Below are 24,972 nucleotides of genomic sequence, written 5' to 3' on the forward strand. Positions count from 1 at the left end.
CAGTGCATTCTTAAGAAATATTTTCCATCTTAACCACCTGTGAGCAGTAAGATTTTCTCTTGTTTTATTTCTGACAAACTGCTGGAAGTTTCTCTGGGTAGTGTCATGAAATCATTCAAGATAGAAGGAAAATATTGGCTGGGGAAGGGGAATAAATCATATTTGAATTTCAATCCAGTTTGAATTTTAGTGTCTTTGAGCAGAAAGATCAAAAGTTGTCATCTTTGCAAATTAGGGTGACCCATATTAATTAAAGTATTTCTGTTTCCTAATCAGGTCTATTTTCATGAGGTAGGCTTTGTAGTTTGTACCTAACTTCGTGTCCAAATTACATGTTGTGAAAATCACATTTCTTTCTGTTTCATCAGGAGCTGTAAGTAGCCAGTGTCTTTGACATCTGAAGAGAATTTCTGTTATTTTAACTGGAATTAAAACCATCTTTCAAGCACTGTGTGAACATGTCTGCTCAGAATGACAAAGGACTTTGATTTCTTCAAAAGAACTTTTAGTTCTGCTTTATTAGGAAATAGGGATTTTGAAGTGTATACTCAGTTACAACCAGTATACATGTAATTCATTGCCTAAGTAACAAAGAGAAGATAAAGTACCTTTGAAATTTGAAGAGCTAATGAATTTCCCATGTCATAAGAATAACTTTTCATAACTTTGACGGACTTTATACATCTCTAGCTTAGTTGTTTGTTTTGTTGTTTGTTTTGGGGTTTTTTTGTTGTGTGTTGATGGATTGACTTGATGATCTGAGGACTTTTCCAACCATGTCGATTCTGTGATTCTATGATCATAAAAGTGAAAATAATTATTTGGGGATTTTTTTTTTAGATCTTCTGTCCCAGGTTCTTGGTTATCAAAAGTACTTGTTAACATATGTATCTTCCTTATATTTTTTATTTAAATAAAACAGTCTTACTGTTAGGACCCTTATTTCAACTTTTGTGATTATTTTTCAAGTAGGTTTTAAGCTTGGATAAAAAATAGAGCAAAGTATCTGTAAATATGTGCCTATGTAAAGGGTGGAATGAGCTCTTCTTGCATAAAAGAAATGTACAACTTGTATACAGTGTATGTACATGCATTCGTCTCAGATCTTGTCCCTAAGAAGACATTACACTGCACTTTATTTGATACGTCTTTAGAATGAAAGTCAAAAAGAAGCCTGTGTAGGTAAAAGATAAACATATTGAAAGGAGAGAGAAAGAGAAAAAAGGGCATCTAAAATGCCAGTGCAGCAAAATGAAGGATATTCCAGAGGGAAACAGGATCTAAGCAAGGAAGGAGAACTAGTGGTCAGGTAACAGATGTTTTCCCTCAAGGATAGTGTTGGAACAGACACTGGAAGGGCAAAAAAAAATAATCTAATGAACAGCAAAATTTCTCACTTTTTTCTCTTCTACTCCCAATGTCAGAACAATATGTGTAAAGACATGTCATGAGAACTGTCACCTTCTTTGATGTTGAAAGAAGACTTAAGAAAACAGACAGTTAATTTCAAATTTCCATGTAGGACGAGAGGAAATGCTCCCATTTATCAGATGACTAGATATATCAAAGGAAGCTCCAAGTACTATGTGTGCAGTTGAATGTCCCTCAAAGAGAGAGTGTCATGTGCTAACATAAATACTTTCCTCCTTTCCATTGCTGCAAACAAGAGAAGCAGCAGCAAAGGGCCTAGAATGCTGGCTAATATAGGATGTTAGTAGAATATTTGTTAGAGATCTGTTTACATGTTTCTGTTGTGCGGGAGAGTTATGAATTTAATGCACCTTTGGTACTTGACTAGTTATGTGCTTGTTCTCAGGCTCCTTTGCCCAGGCTTCCTTATTGCAGCTCCTGCCTAAGGTCAGGCTGTGCACTGACTTGCAAGAGAATTGGATAAATCCATTCAAAATGAAATAACAGACTTTGACATTTGGCTAGTACAGATGGTTTTTAAAAGGACATTGTCGACACATCAGTCAGTTTCCATGTGATAAATACATTGTTTCCAGTATTTGAAAAATCAGCAGTTTATCAGAATAAAAGGTCATCACTGAATCAGATATATATCCATGAGGGCATATGTCTTTTTCCTTTTTTTTTTTGTTTCCTCCTTTTTATAACAGCAACTAGGTAATGCAACAATAAACTGGGAGCCAAATTTGCCCATTGACACAGAGCTCCTGTTGGTTAGAAACCACTGAGACCCATATGCTTCTGAAGTTAAAACATGTTTCTCTATGTTAACGCTGGTTTAATGTAGGCTATGATCTTGCAGTCATTTATGCAGTAAAAATTGCCATTGAATCCAACAGCAGCATGAGGATCAACAGTGGCAATTTCCTCTTAGTAGGGCTTCCAGCAAGAGGCTGCCTGCTGCTTCCAGCTACTGCAGAATGCACCCTCCTGCTGCTCATGGGACTGAACAGCTGTGATCACATTACATCCATCCAGCAGTCTTTTCGCTCACTGTCTATAAAATGACAATGGATCAAATTTAAACTGACCCTATTGACTTTTAAAGCATAGAAGCATGACTTTCCTTAGCATAGAAGGAACTGGTTTTCTGTAACCTTCCCCCATTCAACTGGCTGTTGTGTCCTCTTAGTTGTCCTCTAGTCAGAGGTTGTTAGTTGGCAGGAATTCTGTTGGTTTTGTAACTTGTTTCTTCTCCAAAACCTCTTCGGTTTTTTCTCCTTCCATCTTTTTTTAGAATTATGTTGGAATTCCCATTTCTGATATGCCTTTCTTCTCCCTTTCCTCTGCCTCCCAGAATTGTGTTCAGTTTCACTTGCTCTTCTACAAAACAGGAGGAATGTCCCATCTTCTTACAGCATTTTGTAATGATTTTGCATAGTTTCACTTTTGAAAAACAGAGTCATACAATAGTTTGGGTTGGAAAGGACCTCTGGAATCCATTTGGTTTCAAAACAGAGCTAGGTTTGAAGCTAGGTCAGGTTGCTCACAGCTGTGTCCAGTTGAGCTTTTAGTATCTCCATGGATGGAGATTACACAGCCTCCCTGGGAAACCTGTTGTGGTGATTGACAGTGTTTATAGGGAAGACATTCTTCCTTAGGTTTAATCAAATCTTACACGCTGCAGCTGTGATTGTTGCCTCTTATCTGTGTATGCCAGAGAAAAATCTGGCTCTGTCTTACCTGAAACTCCCCTTTCTTTGGTAATTGACTGCAGTAATGAAGTCCCCTGAAGCCTCTTCCAGGCTGAACAAACACCATCCTTCAAGTCTCTTTTCACAGGGCATGTGCTTGAACCTCCTGGTCATTTTAGTGGACCACTGCTGAACTCTAGTTTACAGATCTCTCTTCCACCAAAATCTCAAAACCAGACAGTCCTTCAGACACATTTTGAGTGCTGGGCAATAGGAATAATCTCTGGACCTGTTATCCATGCTATTGCTAGTCATGTCCAGTATATGGTTGGCATTCATTGCCACAGGAGTGCCCTGGTTGCTCATATTCAACTTTTCTGCCAGAAACATTTTCTAGGTCAGTTTGTCCTCAGTCTGTGCTGATGCACCGTGTTGTTCCAGCTCAGGAGCAGAACTAATTTATCTCTGAACTTTGTGAGGTTCGTCAGCCTGTATCCTCAGCATGTCTCTCCCTCTACTCTGCTCTCATGAGACCCCACGTGGAGTATTGTGTCCAGTTATGGAGCTTCTGACACAATAAAGACATGGATCTGTTGGAGTGAGTCCAGAGGAGGGCCATGAAGATGATCAAAGGGCTGGAGCGCCTCTCCTGTGAGGACAAGAGAGAGTTGGGATTCTTCAAGCTGGAGAATAGAAAGTTCTGAGAAGACCTTGTAGTGGCTTTCCAGTACCAGAGGGGGCCTACAGGAAAGCCTGGGAGGGACTTTTTACCAGGGTGTGTAGGAATAGCACAAGGGGTAATGGGTGTAAACAGGAAGAGGGGAGATTTAGTTTAGATATTAGGAGGTGTTGAGACAGTGGATCAGGTTGTCCAGCGAAGCTGTGAATATTTCATCCCTGGAAGTGTTCAGAGCCAGACTGGATGGGGCTTTGAGCAACCTGGTCTAGTGGGAGGTGTCCCTGCCCATGCATGGGGGTTGGAACTAGATGATTTTTAAGGTCCCTTCCAACCCAAACCATTCTGTGATTATTTCATTGGAACAGCTTACCTGGTAAGCATGACTACAAGTTCTCGGTAATACTGTTAGGTACTTGACAATTCAGTCCCACTGAACTATCATGTCTCATGTCAAATGAAAATTACTTTGGACAGATATTGACATCTCTGTCTGTGCTGAATATCCTTGGTCTACTCAATCCAGTGTGTGGTGATGTGTCATTTAACCACAAATACATCAAACATTGATCATTTTGTTGTTGTTTGTGTTTCTTTTTCCCATACAGTTTCATTCTTTTTGCTGTGTTTTTAGTGGTTGTTAGTAGTTGAATTGACTGTTTCTGTTTGCACAGAAGAAAATTTCATCCTGGCAGAAACATGAAAACCATATATTAGGGAGAATTGCTTCCTAATAGCCTGGAAATTCTTATTGGCTGAAGAAAAAGACAGTGCCACAAAAAGGGTGCTGATGACCATTCTATAGTGGTTCTACTTTTATTTTGCTTCTTTGTTCTTTCCCTTTGTTCTTTCTTCAGAGGCAGTAGAAATGCTGCCTGTCATGAATCTGAGTGACACTGGGTGAGTAGCTGGGTTCTCCAAAAGCAGAATATTTTGGAATTGTATGTGCAGAAAATCTAATTAGGCACTTGAAAAAAATTGAAAACTTATTTTTGTTTCAGCATTGTGAAAGTGAATTTTAACTCAATAGACCACATTTTGAGGCTGTCACCTCACCATGGTTTCTCAGCCCCTTAGGCTCTCTGGCAAGAATCAAAGAAATCTTAAGAGACCCTGCCAATGCACCATCAGAAATGAACCTATTTGTATTTTCAACAAGTATTTAATGGCTAAGCATTTAAAGTGTTGGTAAAGCCAACAGGGGAAATGTTCTGGGTTCTTCTTTTTGTACACATGGTGGTCACCCCATGTTAACACAGCAATATGTCCACAGGCAAGGTCATAAAACCCGGCTGTTTTTCACTTAGCTAGCTGATTCTATTCTTTTTAGAAGTTTAGAGGCAGTGTGGTGGCTTAACACCATAAGTAAAGAACAGTCAAAGATTTTATAAACTGGTGAAGAGAATTTTTGCCATTGACAGGAACTTGTTTATACAAAGCATGCAGCAATTGCTTTACAAAAAGCTTCTAATGAGCGAAGTCAGGAATAGTTGGTAAACAGACGTTGAAGAGAAAATGTATCCTGCTCAAGCACTTGGTTTGTAATGATGGGTTTAACTATGTCTTACTCTAGTTTTGTAAGACCTTGTGTTAGGAAGGCCTCTTGTAATTTGTTTAACTCCTGATTGCCTTGCTGATGCTTCTAGGGCTAGAGTTCCAGATAGTACCAAAGAAATGGAAGCATCACTGTGATGTGAAAGGTACTTTTGTGCTCATTTGGAACATTTCCTTCCATGGCTCCATTGCTTTGGCAGCCTGGGCAGGCTGAAATTTAGATTTGTATTTTCTTTCTTGCTTGAGAGTGTGGATGCTATCCTGTGTTGTGGGTAATGCCACTGCTGAGTAGCAGGGGAATGGTATATGCCTCTGGGTAGGGAGTGGGTAGTAGGCAGTTCTGAGCAACTTGGAGAACTGGAGATGTTTTGATGTGAGTTTAGACAGTCTTGGTGTTCTGGACAAGTAAAAGAGGTTTACCAGGCTTTACTCATTTACCAGTGAGTCTCAGTAATCTTCAGTACCACAAAGAGGCAAGTCTGTATCTTGTTCTTTGGGAGTAGATGCCCATTCCCAATAGTGTCTGGGACTCATAATGGTTTGGCCTGTTTGGTTGCTGTGGAAGTTTTGCAGGACTCTTTTGGCTATATATACATGGGCTAAAACCAGCTCTACAGGCACAATAACACATCTTAGCATTTTTAAGAAACTCCTTATTATTACTTGAGGGAAATAAATGGCTGTCTGTATTATGCATGAGCATGCTGTGGTACTGCATTACTCTGTCTTCCATCAATATGTCTTGTTCTCTTCCTTTATCAGCTAGTGTTCATGAAATTTCCAGTACATCTTAAAGCTCAACCAAATGAAAAACATAACCCAAACAGGTGGAAGAACATTATATTAGACAGTTGAATATTCTAATACATGAAACAGGCAGCTGTACAGTCATGGTTTAACAACATAATCAAAACAGAGATATATCTGTGTAATAAAATTGTCTGTTGCTTTAACTAATACACTTAGAATGATTACATGATTAGAATGAAAATGTGGTGGTTATTTGCTACATTAATTAACTGTTGATTTAATGTTATACAAATGTGCTTTCTTTCAAGTAATCATATTTCTTGCTGACATATCTGAATATGACTACCAATTAGTTAAACATGGGTAAGTAGAGGTGTTGATTAAAGGTAAGCTGCAGCAGAATACAGTGGAATGGCATTTTGTAATGTTAAACTTTTAACATGTTAGTATTCAATGCGTATTGTTGTTATTGCAACCTTTTGGTTGCATTGATACCACTTTTTTAAATAAGCACATGTCCGTGATAACCACTACACAGCCAAAGTTGCTAAAGAAAGACATATTGCTTCTCTGTGCTGAACTTCTCTGTGAGATCCTATGTTCCTGAATCTCCCAGCAAGTCCAGCTCCCAAAGCCTTTGGAGGAATATTTAGTCCTTTACCCTGCTCCACCTCAAGGTGAAATCAAAGGAGGTTTTTAGTGTTTTGGACTTTGTTGCCATGTCAAGATGTCTCTGTAAGTGTAGAAAATTTGACACCATGACAAGAAAGGTAAATAATATATTAATAATGTAAAAATGTGTATAGCCAAACTGTCTTCGAGTCAAGCTGTCTTGAAACTCAGAAGACACAGCTTACTCTGCTAATGTGAACATTTCATAAAACATCCTCACAACAGGAATGTTTGAAAAATCCCTCTGCCTCTTGCTTACCTGTGCAAACTAAAGCCACATCCTCAATTGTGCCTGCTTTCAGTGGGGGTTATTTCCAACAACCTGTGCTTGCCTTGAGGATTGAAGCCACATGATTTCCATCTATAATGATGCTGCACTTAGATAGCATTTACAAGTCTAAAATCTGATATATTTAAACATGTGAATACTTGATTGGATGAATACTTTAAATAAAAGTAGATTCATTGATCAAAGTGCATTTTCCTAGTGAATGTACAACAATCTGAGCTATAAACTGGAGGTGACTTGGAGATTAACAATATATGGTGTTTGCTGTAGACATTTTTACAAAAAGATCTTTTCATGTGCCATCTCTTGTAATTTTTTCCTTAATATAGGTTGCTTTTTCCTGGGCTGCTTCCCTCTTAGTTATATTAAAAGAACACACAATATTTCTTATAGGACCTTCTCCTGCATGCAGATACAGAGGGTTTTTTTAGTGGTATTTTTTATGTGTAAAAGATTTCCCTAATCAATGAGCTATCAGTGGAATAAAACTGCAAATTAATGTCTTTAGAACTCATCATGCACATTTTCTACATTTGCAAAAGCATAATTAGCCAGGAAATTTTTGAATTATACTAGGAGTTCAGATCAGTCAAGTGCATTTTCTGTTTGAGCAGCAATAAGCCAATTCAGTCAGTCGTGCCTGCTGATAAGCTGTCTCAAAACCCACACAAAGTGCAGTCAAAACTTTTGGTTTTGCCCTGAAGCAGGGTTAAAAACCATGAAAATTGTATATCAGAGACTGAGTAGGATGGGAACTTCTAATCCATCCTCAAACTACATGAAGTGACGAGCCCTTCTGGCTCCTGCAAATATTTAATGGTCTGTATTTAAAAATTCATTTGCTACCAGAAGTCCTCATCTTGCACATGCAAAATTACCATGACCCAAATTTTTACAAGCATTAATTTAATACTTATACATAAAGGTGATACAATGAAATCTGGGAAACTGGGGAAAAAAATACGTTAAAAATCTGCTGTGCAAAATATAGATTGGTATGAGATATTCTTCATTGTTTTATTAGTTCAAAACAATTATTTCCACTGAGGGACTGACTGAAAAAAGAGAGATAAACTCACACAAAAACCTCATACTATAGAAAACTTTATTTTGAACCCTTTCCCTTGGATTTTGTACTTGACAGACAGAGGTGAAGCCACCAGAAGGGAAGGAGGTTGACAGAAAGTGAATTATTATTTTAAATCCTTTGTTTTGGAAGGCACCAGTGGAATACCATGTCCACTGACCTTTTTGCTGCCTTCTCTTTTCTCCTGTAGGATTGCAGGTAGCTCCAGTGGTAGATGTCAGAAAGGCCCACACAAATACAGGCAAATTTTAATGAGCTCCTGTTAGCCTGCTTAAACTTCCCTCTGGTAAATGGTGTCAAGTGTCCACTCCAGAAAATAATTCCTTTTATCTCTTGCTATCTGGAATAGCATAGAAGCATCAGTTAAAATTGCAAGCTTCTGCTCTTGTGAGGCATAAGCCCACATTTAAAACTAGGCCTATGTTTAGCTGCTATTCAGAGTAGATATATTTCTTTCAAGCAGGCTTTATTTTTTGATTGCACAAACACAAAGTAGAGCAGCATGGAGGTCTTTGGTTTTTGTTTTTCATTTATGATTTGTTTTATGTTCTGGCAACCTAAATATTTTTAGACAAGTAGTTTAGCCACACGCATGATGCCAGGGACTTCAGGATCTTCTAAGTTACTCCAGCTCTTTGTCCACAAGAACTGCTCCCCTTACATGAGCCAAATTAATTATTATGCTCTTTGCTGATATGAACTGTGAGCAAAATTATCTCTTCTTCTGCTGTGCATTATTGTGCCTTCTTCATAATAATCTAACAGTCGTAAGTGTAAGTGGATGTCAAGAATATAACCTGTCTTTTTCTAAATATTGAAATTGTCTTGCATCCTTGCACTATCAGTCAGCTTTGAAAAACAGACAGTAGCAAATCCAGTTGGAGTTAGTAGCCAGACTTCAGGTTCTTAATTGTTTAAGACAACCTTTTTTACTTTTCTGTTGTATGGCAGATACCAAACGAGTTTGCACACTTGCAAAAAGGAAAGTAGTGTCTGCTCTGGGAGGTGTTTTTGCTCTATTTCTTCTTTCAAAACAAGACAGCCAAAGATCTTCCTGCCGTACCACTGTGAAGAGCCTGGCCCTGTCTTCTTGATGACCTCCTGACAGGTAGTGGGAGGCTGCTATTAGATCCCCCCAAAGCCGTTACTTCCACAGTCTGAAAGCCTCTCCCTGTGGAGCACTTGCTCCACTTTGATGTCTCTCCACTGAACTAGCTGGATGATCCTGCCTGTGTGGGTGTCCCAAAACTGCAGTACTCCTGATGTGTTCTAATGATGGCATAGAGGAGGCAGGATGATGGGCTGTGCTTCTAGTAATCCAGCCCAGGACACTGCTTGCCTTCTTGGCTGCTAGGGCATCCTGCTTCCCCATATTCCCCTTTGTAAATTGATATCTTTGTCTGAAAAGGAATGTTAGTTGATTAGGGAAACTTTATAGAGCTAACCAAGCTTCTGGTGGTAGCAGCTGGTTAACTACGTACTTTTGGCAAGACTACCTTGGCCTCACTCAGCAACAAGGTGCTCACTCTTGTACAGGATTTGCCTGACTCTGGAATGTGTAAAGGCTGTGGAATGTGGTCCATCATATAGTTTTTATTTGTAAATGTTCTTCTTACTTTTTCTCAGATGTGATACCTGCTAATCCCTGGTAACAGTGACTTGCTATTTTGAGCATGGAGTTGATGCATTATTGATTAATACAGCTTAGACTGCACTTCAAGTTGTTGTAGTTTAATTACATTTGGCATCTAGAAATAATACCTTAGCATTTCAGAGGCTTCCTGGAAGATGTGTTTTTTGTGTACTGCAGAATGTATCTTCTGATGACATTTTTGTCTTACCAGAAAGAAGTATCTCTTTTAATGGAATATTCTTTTAATCTGGTTACTTTTATATTACAATAATTTATCATTAGAAAGCTTTTTTCTCCTCTGAAGGTCTTACCTTAGTTAATTAGTTGTTAGTTCCAAAGAAAATAATACGTCATTTGAAACCACTATGCTGTAGTCTCAAAATGAAGCTTCTTTACTGAACCTTTTCCTTTTGTGTGGGTATGTGTGCTTTTTGGTCAGTTACTCTTGTTTTATTAACGTTGAATTCTTTTATAATAATTTATCTTAATAGTATCTGGTGGTGTCCACTAGTATACTTTCTTGCTTTCTGATGTTGAGAACAAAAACTAGATGAGGTAGGTAAGTTTCATGGTTTAAAATTGTAGGTCTCTGGGTAGCTTTCACATAAAAAAAGTTGTATTTTCTTTTGTAGGTACTAATAAGTATCTCTTGAGCATCATGCTGATTCTGAAACATTTCAGATTCTACTGCTGACAGAACCAGGCTTAATGTAGTCATTTGAAGAGAGGAGATCTACATTTTCACATGTTCTCTATGTGATTTCTTGGGTGAATCATGTCAATAAAATTATCAAAGTAAAATCAGTTTAAAATATTTATTAAAAAACAGTTAAATGTTTTAAGCTGTTATCAACATTAGTAGGTGATAGAGGTATGTTACTTGAGCCTGAATTTCAGGGGTGCTACCAAATCAGGCATCCAAAATCTTCACATTTTATGTGCTTTTTGGTTTGCATTCAAACATTTAGGGTACAAATGTTTACCATACTCTCTTTTTATTTGTGTTGTGATAGTTCATAAAATACCTGATGCATACTGAGGTAATTGGTGTGTTAGGTGGTGTCTGGGGAAGGTCGACTTTTTCCAGAAAAAAATTATCATGTAGGTTTAAGGGCAGGGACCACAGGTGGGCATAGATGTTCGAGGGAGCAGAGTACACCCAGTAAACAAGAGAGATCAAAAAGAAAAGGAACAGTGCCACTGTCCCACCTGCTGAAAAAATATTTATTCTGGGGAGTGGCAGAGGTGGAATGCAGCAAGGGACATTTGTAATCAAGTATGCGTAAGTGGATATTCCATTAATTGATGTTTACTACAAGGTTTTTCTAGAACAGAAATAGAACCATTTGAAAATGCATGAGGAAGTGGTGAGGTTTGTAGCACAGAGTCATGTGTCAAAACCTTGGCAGTGAGAAAGAAACATTAAGTAACAAGACCCCAATGAGCCTTGAGAACAACATGTTCTTTTGATTCAATCGAGATGGGGGAGAGCTACTTGGTGGCAGCAAGTTGGTCAAATTGCTGAAGAAGGAAGCTGTTTCTTGCAGTAGAATTTGGAACAGTGGGGCGTGGGACAAGGTAGTCATGCCAAAGGCAGAGAAGATCATACTAAGGAAGAGATGTTATATTAGAAACTTTGCCCTTGTGGACTGATAGAAGCGGGCATGCCTTGGAACATTATAGTAAGTTGTGGAAATATACTTTAGTTGAAGCTCAGATGGATTAAAAGCAGTTATTGATTGGTTGATGGGTTGATTTTTTTTAAACACCTCCAGACAAGGGGCTTCCACAACTTCCCTGAGCAGCCTCTTCCGGTGCCTTCCTACCTTCATGGTGAAGAACTTCTTCCTGATGTCTAACCTAAATCTCCCCTCTTTCAGTTAAAAACCATTACCCCTTGTCCTATTACTACCCTCTTTGGTGAAAAGCCCCTCCCCAGCTTTTCTGTGGGAGCCTTCAGGTACTGGAAGGCTGCTATTCGGTCTCCCTGCATCCTTCTCTTCTCCAGGCTGAACAGCCCCAACTCCCTCAGCCCGTCTTCATGGCAGAGGTGCTCCAGGCCTTTGATCATCTTCCTGGCCCTTCTCTGGACCCCTTCAACAGCTCCATGTCTTTTCTGTGCTGAGGGCTGCAGAGCTGTACACAGTACTCCAGGTGGGGTCTCACGAGAGCAGAGAGGGAGAATGATCTCCCTCACCCTGCTGGCCACACTTCTTTTGATGTTTGACACAAAACAATACTGGTAATTTGTTTGGGATAAAACCTAAGAAAAATAAATGCTCACACTTGACAACTTTTTATTTTAGCAGTCTTTATTTGGCACAAATTTAGTGGAATTGCTAGCAGGAGAGTCAATTAGCAGAATCTGGCATATGATGCTTAGTAGCATTAGCACCTAAATGTTAGCACCTGTGCAGACTTTAGGCTGTGTAAGGACTGTGGATTGTAGCTTTCTAAGAATAGTAAAGGATCAGAGTGCAGTGTACCTTGATTACTGTAGATAACAGTGTGTGTGCAAGAGCAACAGAATATGTGCAAGTATATTGTAATGCCTGTGTTTTTCAGACCTGGGTTTCTGAGCATCAGTTACCACATATTCTGCAAAAGCAAAAGGGAAAAAGAGGTATGTAGGGTGAGAAAAAAAATATCCTAAGTTTTTGGATTCCCTGCTTCTTCAGTTGTTATTCAATATATTAGGTACAAATGCTAATTAGGTACTCAATTAGGTACAATTGAGTTATTGTACAAAATAAATAAACACTTTTAGCACCTGTGAATCATGACTTAAAAGCAAACCTCTGGTTTCTCATTCAGAGTGAAATAATAGTACCTTGGTTGATCATAAAGGAATGCAGCTTTGTGGCAGATGTATGGTTTTTTCTTCCTTTGTAGTGTTGCTGAGCAATATCTAAGAATAACAGTAAGCTTAATCCTCATGAGAACAGTAAGGAAAATAAAACCACAAATGATCTCCATGTGTCCATATGAAGTCTTATGCACTGAATATAGTGGATGTCACAAGAGTGTAAGTGTTCCTCTCAAATTGACAGTCAATTAGCTTTGTCTGGGGAGCACACAGAAATCATTCCTTTGCATAGCTTTTCAGATCTTGTAAAGCTTTACAAATACTCTGGAGTAATTTCTTTTTATTTCCATGTGCTTCTCCCTAGCTTAAGATCTTTTTTGTCTCTGTGCATACAAACAAACGTATCTAAGCAAAACAAGATTTCTCTTTGATTCTGCTTGATGCAGTTTGCCTTGTTTGAAGGCTGTGCTGTAGACCCGTGCTGATTCTGCAACACATGCAGGCTTTCCTGGGAATTGGAAGGTGATCAGAGCCATCCTGAAGTCCTTTGAGGAATTTAGTTTGTAATTAGTGCATACAGCATCTCTCACAATGAGATCCTGTGAGTGAGCAGAGTTTCTTGTGCAATAACAATTCTGTTAATTATAATATTTTGTATTATTGATAATATGAAATATAAATATCTCATTAGAAGTTGGTAATGGGCATTATTTTAATAAAAATTAGCTCTGAAAATTACATTTAAAGAAACATGTAGGCTTGGAGATCTCAGAAGACATCTGCACTGCAAATTGAAGGAATATTATAAACAAAGTTGCTTTTCTTATCTAGGCACCTGTAAATGTTACTCAGAGACTTCCAAAACAGAACATTCATGCAAAGAAAGAAACAAAAAAGGCCATGCCAAAAGCCATTACAAGTCTGTTCAACATCATCTCCTCAACTGCCAGCCTGCTGGCAGAAAGAGGAGTGACAGTCTACTTCCATTTTGCTGCTTGACCTGTGGTTAAATAAAATTAATCAGTATGGCTCAAAATTGAATAAATACTGAATTGCTTATGATTTTTTTATGACATTTAAGACATTTACATAATTTGTGGGGGTTGAGGAAGAATGAGGATGAATGCGAGTAGCTTACTGTGTAATGTCTCAGTTCAAGAAGGTTTTTAGGTATGCATGTAATATTAGGCAAATTCAAAACAATGGGTAAGCACAGAGAGTTAAAGACATTCTTAAATACTCTCCTGAGCTGTCTTAAGCACCCAATAAATCTGCACTGATCTTGTAGCAGATATGTCAACACTTCCTTACTAACTTTAGTGAAGTGTTATGGGTACATCTGCTGCTTCCAGTGAAAAATAGACAGGATTTGAAGTGATAACTGTTTCTGCAGGAGTTTTCTGTAATAGCTGCCAAATGGGAGGGAGTAGGGGAAGACGACAGCAGTGGAAGCAGTAACCTTCCTGTTTCAAGTAAAGAAACAAATAAATCAGTAGCTGCATGCAGAGAATTCAAGAATCTGCCCAACATCTGTCAAATGAAAAACTGACATGCTGCATCAGAATCTCCTTTATAAGCAACCATTCTGAGTGTTCTTCTTTCAGAGAGGTATTCAGAGAGCTGTATGAAGTTCTTTATGGGGTACAAAGGTGGGATATCAGCAGTAGTGCATCCCAACTTAAATTTGAAGCAGCACCTTAACAATAAGTATAAACAGACCTTTATAACTTCCATATTCTTTTATTAAGCTCTTGTGTCTGGATTACTACAAAAAATGTGACACCTTGATATAATCAGACCTCTAACTGAAATATACAGTGAATACAATAGAAATGGTGTTGGTTGTTTAGGCAGGATTAAATGGTTTAGAGGGAGGTATCGACAGCGTACAGAAATTGCCCCGCTCCTGCTAGCGTGCAGAAACACCCCTCTGACCAGGGAGGCTCCCTGGGAAGTGCAACACGCTGGAACAGATGTGTCCACTAAGTGAATCTCACTGCTTCTGGTGTCTGCTGAGAGGAAACTGTATTGTTGAAAGGATAACTATATTGATTTTGGGGCTAGTCAAAATGAAAAGATTAACAAAAGTACTGCTAAGTTCTTTCAGAGGAGAAAAACTTGGGGAACAAATTAAGGGCTCTTAGATTCCGGCCTTTAACTGCAGGAGCCTAACCAGGATATACTGATGTCTCAGCAGACTTTCTACAGGGGCAATGGTGTAAACAATTTTGAAAGAGACATGTGTGAATCACTGAGTGCTGATTCCCAGTTCCAATCCTTTTCTGGTGAGCCTGATAGCAGCTCTCTAATGAGTAGGCAAAACTGAGTGCCAGAAGCAAAGTGGCCAAAGCTATGCGGAGCCACTCGGACTTGTAGCACTATGTGTAGTGCCAGACGTACTGGGATGAGCTTCGTGGGCAACATCTACACATCTTGCATGAAAGCCTGATTGATGGCTGCCCAATCTCAGTAAAGCAACGTTTTGCCTTTTGTTTGGGCTAAGTAAAAGTATTTGCTTTCTTGAAGGTTTTGTGTAAAAGGCTGTCAAAATACCTTTAATTTTATATTGCTATGAGAATATTGTTATGCTGGGGAATGGCAGAGTTTCAAAAGGCAGGAGAATATAAGAATTAAATGGTAAGCTTGCATCTATGTATGCAATTCCTGCCCTTTTCAAAAACTTGTGTAGAAATCATGCATAGTGAAGAAGAGCTCAAGAGATCTATAATGTGAATAAGCAACAACAATATAAAATATCTTCTACCCATCACATGTAATTGTGTTTGAATCACAAGCAAAGTGCATTTAGAAAGAGCCCTTCTGCTTCTTATAGTGGACCACTTACTGTTTCACATTCATGCTAATAGTCATAGGTAACTTAGTTTGGTAGCATCTCTTGACAATTCATGCATCTACCTTTGTTTTAGGGGCATGCAGTGTTGAGTTGCAGCCAGATGGTCTAGACAGATGATAACAAGGTATGAAATGATACACCAGAGCACTCATCTCCAGCTGCCATCACAGTGAACAAACACTTACTGGAATCTGTAATACCTAAAAATATGTACTGCACTATGGTGGACTTTCACACATGCCCCTGGGATTTAACTGTCTTTTAAATTTGGCTTCTGTAGAAAATTGCCTTTTGGTGTCCATTTCTTGCCATATTCCTAGTGAGCTGGTGACAGTAATCTGGGCAAAGAACATAGTTCTTTATTCTTTGTTAGGAATTTAATGTCTTTTATTCTGGAATTTGCCCACAAAAATTAGTTTTTTCTTCAGCATGATTTGTTATTCACCAAAAAATTTCTCCTGAAATCCTTGTTGGATTGAATGCTTGCCAGCAATTCATTTTGAGATCTTGTAATTCAGAATTTGAACCCTTTGATGAGACATGGGGTATATGTTAAGCTTCTGCCTTTAGCTTTTAGAACATAGCACTTACAAGTTCAATATTTACTTTCCTAGAACATTCTGTAATCATTCACACTCACTGTACATTTGCTGGGATGTTTGCAAAAAGCAATGTACAAAGGGCAGAGACATACATATCATTAATGTCTTCAGAACTCTGAATAAATATTCATGAAATATATTCTGCACTTTTCATTATGCTCCTCTTGATATTGGATGTTACCAAAGCTAATATCAAAGCATCAGAGGTGTGACAAATCTTCATAAATAGTCCTGAAAACATGATAGGTAGAGTTCAAAAGTACACAGAGCAGAAAAGCCATTAGATTTTATCTGAAAAACCTTTGTAAAGTAAATGTCTTGGAATTCTGTTCTCCTGCCTAGTGGGTATGAAATCTGACTTGATCCTGCTGGAATCTGAGCCCACGGCTGTGGAGAAAAGCTTTGGTAGATCTCTAAATCTCTGATCAGATCCCACTGCTCATATCCCACCTGGTTTGTATTTGAGAAGAGATCACTTTCACAAGAGGTAGCCTGTTGTGATGTTGCAGAGTAACACAGGGCTGTTGTGATTCGTAGTTTTTGTGGAGTATATTTTTTTCATCCATTAATAAAACTTTCCAATTTTGATGAATTTGTAGAATGCTTAGATTCACTAATGCAAAAGGGTTATAGGTTAAATCCGTGTCTACTGTAAGATTTATTCACTCAATTATATTTTTCCCAAAAGGGTTTCATCAATGTACAAGGTAATGCATGCATGTACCCAGTCTTTTTTTTAGCTTTAATACACTTTCAGGACTTCAGGATCCCAGCAGCAATAAATTCTAGATTATTTTTTTCTTTGAAAGTTAATCAAGGGCAAAGGCCTTCCTTTTAGGCAACTGTGAGTATGTAGCAACACACACGCCCCTGCATGTGCATACACAGATAGGAATTGCATCAGTGTTGTCACAACTATTAGTTCAGCTGCAATGACTGCAAATTTACCAGTAATAACAAGAAGATTAACCCCTTCTCTCAACAAAAACAAAATATAAGAAATCTTGTAATGAGAAAAAAAAAAATATGTTGGTGCCTGAGCATGGACAGTACTGTGAAGTTAGCCAGGTATGAGTTTGGTAATTTCTGTGAATCTACATGTAATCAAGAAGAATCAGTTATCCTGCTGTTGAAGCTTGACACATGTAGGTGTCAATTCCAGTGCTGAAAAGCTACAATGCATATTTCAGTTGTGAGCTGCAACATGCTTGCTTTATTTTTTTAAGGTGCTTGATGAAATCAGAAAGTTTGCAAATGTTCTTAACTGTAGATCATCCTATTTAAAATAACCCTCCAAAGAGGTCAAATATCATGAGGTTTTGCCATCCTGATTTTCTGGTTTTGTTCTGTAAAAAATCTTGAACTTAAAAAGTCAACTTCATCACTGTTTTGAAGGTGTCATCTGTGGGCCACTTCCCACAAGATCCTGAGCACCTTGTTCCAGCTGAGCAGAGCATGTAACCTTGTGCTTGGCAATATCCTACAGGTGTCAGTGGTCCTCTGTTCATTTTGAGAATCTTTCCCGGCCTGAATTTCTTTCACAAAGAAAAAGTGGCTTTTCTAAGTCAGAAACAGTTTCATAAGTATCCCCCCTTACCCATTGTAATTTGCTTTACTGAGTTTGCAGTGGTTCACAGCAATGGTGTTTGCTATTCAGAATGCTTCCCAGAATATATGGGACATAGTTATCTCTTCCCACATATGAGACCGACCATCTCACATCTGGTTTTTCTGGCCTCCTGGATCAGGTTTCTGTCTTCTAGCAGCTAGATAGTGAGAAAAAGAAAAATCCAAGGCAGCTACTATACTTTTAACTTGTTTTTTCTGCCTTGCAGTTCTACAAGATGAGGATGCACTGTGGAAGGATTATAGGAAGTTATGGTTGTTAGTATACTTCAAAAAGTAACTAAAGTTACTTTTGATTTCATGAGGTTTGTTGCTGCTAGGCAGCAGAAATTGCAAAAAGGAAAGGTCGCTTAACATACGTCATCTGGGGTGAACTTTCTAATCAATAGCAGTTTTAATTTATATCAGAATTAACTGATGGGGCACTTTAAAGAGCTTTACTTTATTTCTATGTCCATTTTGTTTTGAACAGTATGATCCTCAGACAATGTGGGAAGGATTGCAATGAGCTACAACATATTTCCCTTAGCTTCCTCTCACATGCAGTGTCTGGTTCATGATATTAATTATATTTTCTGTTCAGTTAGTAAAGTGATAGCATTTATATGGAGGTTTTGTGATGCTATGGGTTTGAAGTTGTTTTAAGCTTCCCCTAAGCTGCTTTCATTTTATGATTCTAAAAATGCCACTTGTGAGCTTCTAAAAATGTTTTTGTTGTTCCTTACTCCCTAATGTGTTTGTCATAGATTGAAACCAGGCTCTGTTATAAGGCAAGCCAGGAGTATCCCTCAACAGTCATTTATGCCTTGTTGCATCCATCATGTGTAGAACAGCTTCTCCCTGAGCTGCCAGGAGCACTGAAAGCACAGTTGTCAGGATTAAAAGTGAATGAAGAACGACTTGACTTGCAAAAATTATGTTTCCCATATGTGCAGGCATCCATTCATAATTTCTGGGAAATCTTGGGGCTGTTAGAGCCAAAACATGAAGGTGGTTCAGAGCGAGCAGTGTGCGCTGACACCGAGAATCCTTTGGTCAGCTCAACAAACAAACAGAAAACCTTTCTGCAATTATGGCCACCAGGATGATTTCACTAATATTCATGGTATTGTATTATTTCTAACTCACAAGTGATCAGACAGTCCAATGTTCTACCAAACTTTGAGAGTCTGGCAGGCTTCAAGACCTCAAGTGCCAAGGATTACTGTCTCTGTTCTTCATATTATTGTCACTACCCTTCATACTGATAGGAGGTTTTTGTGGTTTTGTGTGAAATGCTTCAATGTGATTCCTAGAAAGCTAAATCAGAGCTATGCTGCTGAAGTGGGCCATCATACCACATAAAAAACATGGCAAATAAACACTGGCCAGCAGTCTTCTGGACTTCACTCTTGTGGATTGTCACCTGAGCAAGGGAAAGTGCAAACTGCTGTTGAGGATTTGACTAATTTGCCTGGGATACCTATGCCATGTAAAGTAAAAGCTGCTGAAGGACATGAATAGATTCATGTAAGACCTCTGTATTTTGAAAGCAGACTGAGGTAGTTTCAGAGAAACAGCATCATCTAATGCCATTTCCAGACAAAAGCATACCCTTGATGAAATAAGGACTATTTATGTATGAGCATTTGCCATAATCCCTGTCACCATAGTAACTGAGGCCCAGATTCACAAAATCATCTAATGCCTGATTAAGCACCAGAGTACCTCTCAGGTAGGTTCAGGGCATCAGTGTTTCCCAAGTAAATGTGAACTCACTGTACAGACCTTTTATATGCAAGAAATCATCCCTTCATTTTTTTCCATTGAGCAAGAAAGCTCTGGCTACAGGTGTAATGATTTTTTTTAGTCAGGCTGTGGAAATTCTGAGTTTCTGGACATGTGGGATCAGAGTACTTCACTACTGCTATGGGTTCATTTTATGTCGCTGACTCATTTTGATGTGAAAGCATTTTGTCTCTGTCTCCTTTCACCTTGTATTTTGCAGTTTTTCCAGAGGAACAGGTTAATATTAAGTAGTAAGCAATACACATGTGATCACTGATATAGCTATCTTCGTTTCTGTTTGATATGTTGCAAGGTTAGGATCAAGGCTTTGTTTCAGAGCAGAAATTGGAGTAGGAACCATCAGATGGTTCCTCAGCATTTGGAAGATGTCTGCCAAGTGGTGCATCCTACCAAGGAGCCTAGCAGCTATACTCTTCACAGACTATAGACACTGTTTAATCCATTATCTGATAACCATAACTAACAGTGATTGAGTTCAGGTTTATCAGATATGCAAGTCCAGAAAGAAAATGGTAGGAGAAGATTTCTAGCCATGTGGGGCATTGGGGACCAGCACACCTTGTCACAGCTGCTGTGCTTTGATCCCCAGCACAGCTCAGGAATATACTTGCTTGGAGTTAACACAGAGACCCATAATCCCTGTTACCCCCTGTACATGGAAAGTTGCACAGACTCATCTACACAGCTTCTCTCCTACTGCCTCTCAATCCTACCTTACTCCCAGCCAACACCACCTCAAAGTAAAGATGCAAAGACTAAATAAGTAACGGAAGACTCAGTAACCCATGACCATATGTCTGTGTTTGAATGAGGCACCACACAATAAGGCTAACTGTTGATGGACAGTGTGAGAAATGCTGGGTTATGCTTTTGAAGCTATGCTTAGTTACTTGCACTTTACAATCAAAAATACCAGGAAACATGCAAATAAGTCACCTTATTGAGTTATTAAAAGCTTACTTTTATTTTATTTTATTTTTTAAAAAAAATTTTGGCAAATCCATTTTGTAAATGGGTCGTAAACAGTTTACTGACACACATCCATTGTCTAGCACCAACAGGGAAAAGAGACTGACGAGGGTGGCAGTGTATGCAGTATATGACCTACTGTTTCAGAAGAAAATTTGCTTTCTTTTTTTTTAACTTGTTGCAAAACCCTTACCAAAAAAATCCACCATAGCTGGAGAGATCACAGAAGTACACAGTTTAAAGGCCAAAGCTGATCTAGAAACAAATTTCATTAAAAAACAGTTAAACCAAGAATAATGTTTAAAAAGCTCTGGAAGCAATGTTAGATTATGTGTAGTCTTGCAAATATGTCAGTCTTGATGCATTCTTTGTTTCTGCTCAGGGTATGCCTACATCTTATGATCTGTGCTAGGTAAGAGGAGTTTGGAAAGGGAAAATACAATGACCTTAGTTGTTTGGTGTATCTTGTGAAAAAAATGCTGTGATGAGGCCATCTCATTCTGCAGTTGCCCTAGACAGCAACTGAGGTGCTATGCTAGTCCATGTACAAAACCTTCCTATGTCTTAGGCTATTAATTTAGCTTTTTTGTGGTGACTCCTAAGATTTTCTGCAAAAATACTTTGAATTTTAATCCATGAATGATTTACAAAGCAACTCAGATTCATTTGTAGTTTTCTATTTGGCAATTTGTGCAAATACAGCTTGGAATGGTTTGTTCATGAGCTGCTTGCTTCCTAGTTCTCACTAGTCTTCATTACATGGTGGTCTAAAATATGGGTTATTTTTTTTAATTTCTTCCTGATAGACTTGTATAACAGGTGTTGAATTCTTATTTGAAGAATAGATTATACAAATTTGCATTAATTTTTGTCCTAATTATATATTTTGTTACAAATAGTTGGCAGTTGTTAAAACACCAGAGTAAATGAAACTGGCTGATCTCACTCACAAAAAATAGCCACAAAGTGGTTTTAAAATAATGTAGCTATTGATCTCCCCTCTCTACACAGAAAAATAACTATTTAATTTCAAAGGAAAGAGTTACCCAGGGGGTTCTGCCACATCTAGAAAGTTATAGGAGTTATAGACTTCTCTCACTGAGAGGAGTTATATTTGTGTGTTAGAACAAACTGTTCTACCAACAGGTAGCCTGCAGTGTCAGATTTTATGATTTTCATAATTCCTTCCCACAGTTTTGCTCTTCTGGCTATATGTGGTACCATAATACCACCCTAAATTTTAGTTTGCTCTGTCAGTATGCCCAGTGTGACACTGAATGCCTTCTGGATGTGCACTTCATAATGAGGGTCAACACCTTTCGGTCCGCATGTGTGCTTCTCATAAGCTTTGTTCGTCAAAGCATTTTTTCCTATAGGAATTCATTTTGTAGCCATTCAAGAGCTCCTGCTCTTCTGAAGATGTTGTGCTATAGAAACTCCAGGCATTCTGCTGTGGTTCCTGCTTTGCAAAATTAAAGAGGGAGTTTATTTGGTGAAGACCAACTTTGACCTTTATAAGCAAAAAGGTAGTTCCACCATGTGTCTCCAGTGAATTGGGCAGTACTTAGGAGAATAAATGTAATTGCTATAATTCTTCAATTCAGATGGCCGACCATGAATGCCTAAAGAAAATAATGCTTTCCGATAGAAAGGGAGGGACTTTTTTATCACCTACTTAGGCCAAGTGGAGCTTATGAGGTGCATTCTAGCTAATCATTAATTTCATATGTTCAGGGAGCTGATTCCAGTGCTTGTCTACATGGCATTAGTGTAAATGGGTGAGAACCTAATCACTTGTGAAAGCCGAATGTGTGCCTTCCGAGTAGAATGGTCAGAAAACAAGTTTATGTGGATATAACCACTGAAAATAATAGAGCAGCATGTGCCTATCTCACAGTTACCCTATGTTCCAAGAGGTTCAAATTTTTGCATTGTCAGTATGAGAGAAGTAACAGAAAAGAGGGCTGGGCAAACTTTGGAACAGAATGGTAAAGATTTATCCTAGTGCTCTTCTTTATGCAGTTATTAATACATAGGCAAATCCTCCAATTTGCTAGACCTCTGCTGGGTTAGCTGCACAGGTCACAGAGAAGATATGGCTTAGATTCCTGTTGAAAACACTGCTTTAAGAGAAAAAAGCCTCAACATTTGTACAAGGGTTTTTTTCAGTAAATTAATGTTTTGCTGGCGGAAGACAGACTTGGTGGATTTTTTTCCTGCCTAAATACATTTGATTCTTATAAACAATCATAGATTGGAGTTTGCTTTTGTTTAGATTGGGATTTGACAACAAGAATATAATACCATGCTGTGACATACTGGATTGAATAGACTTTATATCTTCTTTTGTAAAAACATTTTCTACTCCGAAGGCTTGTCTTTTTAGTTTCTTAATCCACAGCATTCCCTTTACACACATAGTTAAGCTAAGTTGTCACTTCTGTCAGTAAGACACATTAAGAAAAATATGAGTTGTGTGTTAAACAGCATGTGCTTCTACACAGTATCCTTCTGCATTGTCTTAAATAAGGATACCTACATCTTCTCTTCCTTCCCCCCCCCCCATCTACACAGCTAAAATTGTGTGCAGAAGAACTACTGTTGCATATTAAGTTAAGCCTAAGGGCAGGGTGCAGGACCTGGTGTCTGGAACAGCCACATCAGTTTACAAGACCTGAAGATCCCTCACTGAAGTTGATGGGAGTTTTTCAATTGACTGCTTTGATAGCTGGAGGTGACACTTAATAAATGAGGAAGAGTAAAATGCTCTTACCCAGACATGTTCTAGATGCAGACACTGTCTACCATTCTTACTTGCACTTGTATGTGGAAAGGATTAAAACACCAGGTATGAAAAGCATTACCCTCTAACAACAAGAAAAGTCAAAATAACATATTGTATTTGACTCAGCAGTATTTTTTTATATTTTTTTAATTGCCATTCATACAAAACATATTACTTAAACAGCAGTATGTTACATCTTTTTAGGTTTTCTATAGAACAGAAAATAGTGTGATGGTGATGCTCAACCTAAACATCTCTCAGTGCAAGTCCAAACTGGATTTGTGCATCTAAGTACTGTAAGAATAGAAAAAAATTCATAGTAAGAAATAATTTTTATATGTAAATGTGCAGCTGAAAAGTAGCCTCTAAAAAGTGCTAATTAAACTTGTGCTGTTGAATAGGTAACTGCTTCTGTTTTCAAATTGAATACCTTCCTACAAGGGAAATTCTTAAAGTTTTACAAAGAGTCTTTTTTTAGCTACATCAGCTACTGGCTAGAAGAGCATTGTACTGACAGTATTTATGAAAGCTCAGATACAATTGTCTTCACCTGATTCCCAACCAAGGCTAAACCAGAGCAGTTTGCTTTCCCACCCAACGACCCCTCCCCAGCCAAGAAGGGGAATCAGGAAGAGGAGAGAAGCCCCTTGGGTTGAAATATAAACAGATTTAATGAAATAAGAAAGCTAATACAAACACCAACATAAAGTATATAAACTTATACTCAGCCTGTTTCGCAGGTGTAGCAGAGGGAGCAGCAGGCCAAGAGGGAGGAGCCCCAAAAAACAGAACTGACCCCCTTCATCACACATCCTCCTTTATAATGAGCATGACACCTGCTAGTCAGCTTGGGTCAGCTGCCTTGACTGGCTGGCTTATGATTCTGTCTCAGCCAGGATAGCAATCTAAATAAAAACTTGAATACAGATAGAAAACATGAAAATCACAGACTCCTTGCCCATATTTTGATCTTGCCAAGTAGAAATTAAAATGTTTGCACCAAGTGGAATTAAAGTGTGGGAGGACCCAAACCTAGCAATATGATTGGCTGTTCAGCTTTTTATAGGTGTTTGGAAAATGGTAAATTTGAGAGAGTGGAGAAACCAAGAGGTATTTAAAGCCTAGAAGCATGGAAGAAAAGCCGTGTAAATCAATTGAATGTTGGGAGACTGTAATGGACATGGTATAGTATAAACATATGTACCTTTGTTGGAGAGCTGCTGCTGAGAGGCACAATCGAAGAGGTGGTGGCGAGGAGGAACATGGGGTTTCTTGCATGAAGAAATGGCAGCCAGGCAGCAGCTGTGGAGGACATCCCTTTGGTCTAACTTCAGTTGACACTTTGTACCTCAGGTAGCTGAACAAATCAGTAGCCTTTACCTTCTGCAAAGCTGCGAGTGGCAATGTGGAGTGTCTAGTTCTACCTAATCTATTAATTCAGGTTGTTGGATTATGTGAGTGAGATAATATGGCTATTTCCTCAAAATATATTACTTGATTATATATATCATATATATATCATATATATCATTAAATATAAAGCCCATTATTGATTATGTGTGTATTAAATATATTAAATGAGACACCAAGCTTCGTTGAAAATTAGTTGACTTTCCCTGCTAGCATTTACTTCAGAGTAGTAAGGCATTTTGGCTCAGCTTCATTCATGAAGTTACAAAGCTCTCTTGGCAACTTTTTAAAAGGATTGAATACCAGCTAACAGAGAGGTCTCAGAATGTAAGTGTGCACAGGGAAGTTTGATCAAGTGAGGGCATTT

At 38.4% G+C, this 24,972-nt stretch overlaps 1 protein-coding gene across 1 annotated transcript in view; it reads left to right on the top strand.

The window, feature by feature from the left end:
• MOCOS (molybdenum cofactor sulfurase) overlaps window positions 1–24,972 on the top strand; it is a 193,375-nt gene that overhangs the window by 31,378 nt on the left and 137,025 nt on the right. The window lies entirely within an intron of this gene.

This window comes from Chaetura pelagica, unplaced genomic scaffold, assembly GCF_000747805.2.
Source record: "Chaetura pelagica isolate M959 unplaced genomic scaffold, ChaPel_1.0 scaffold82, whole genome shotgun sequence".
NCBI classification, from domain to species: Eukaryota; Metazoa; Chordata; class Aves; order Apodiformes; family Apodidae; genus Chaetura; species Chaetura pelagica.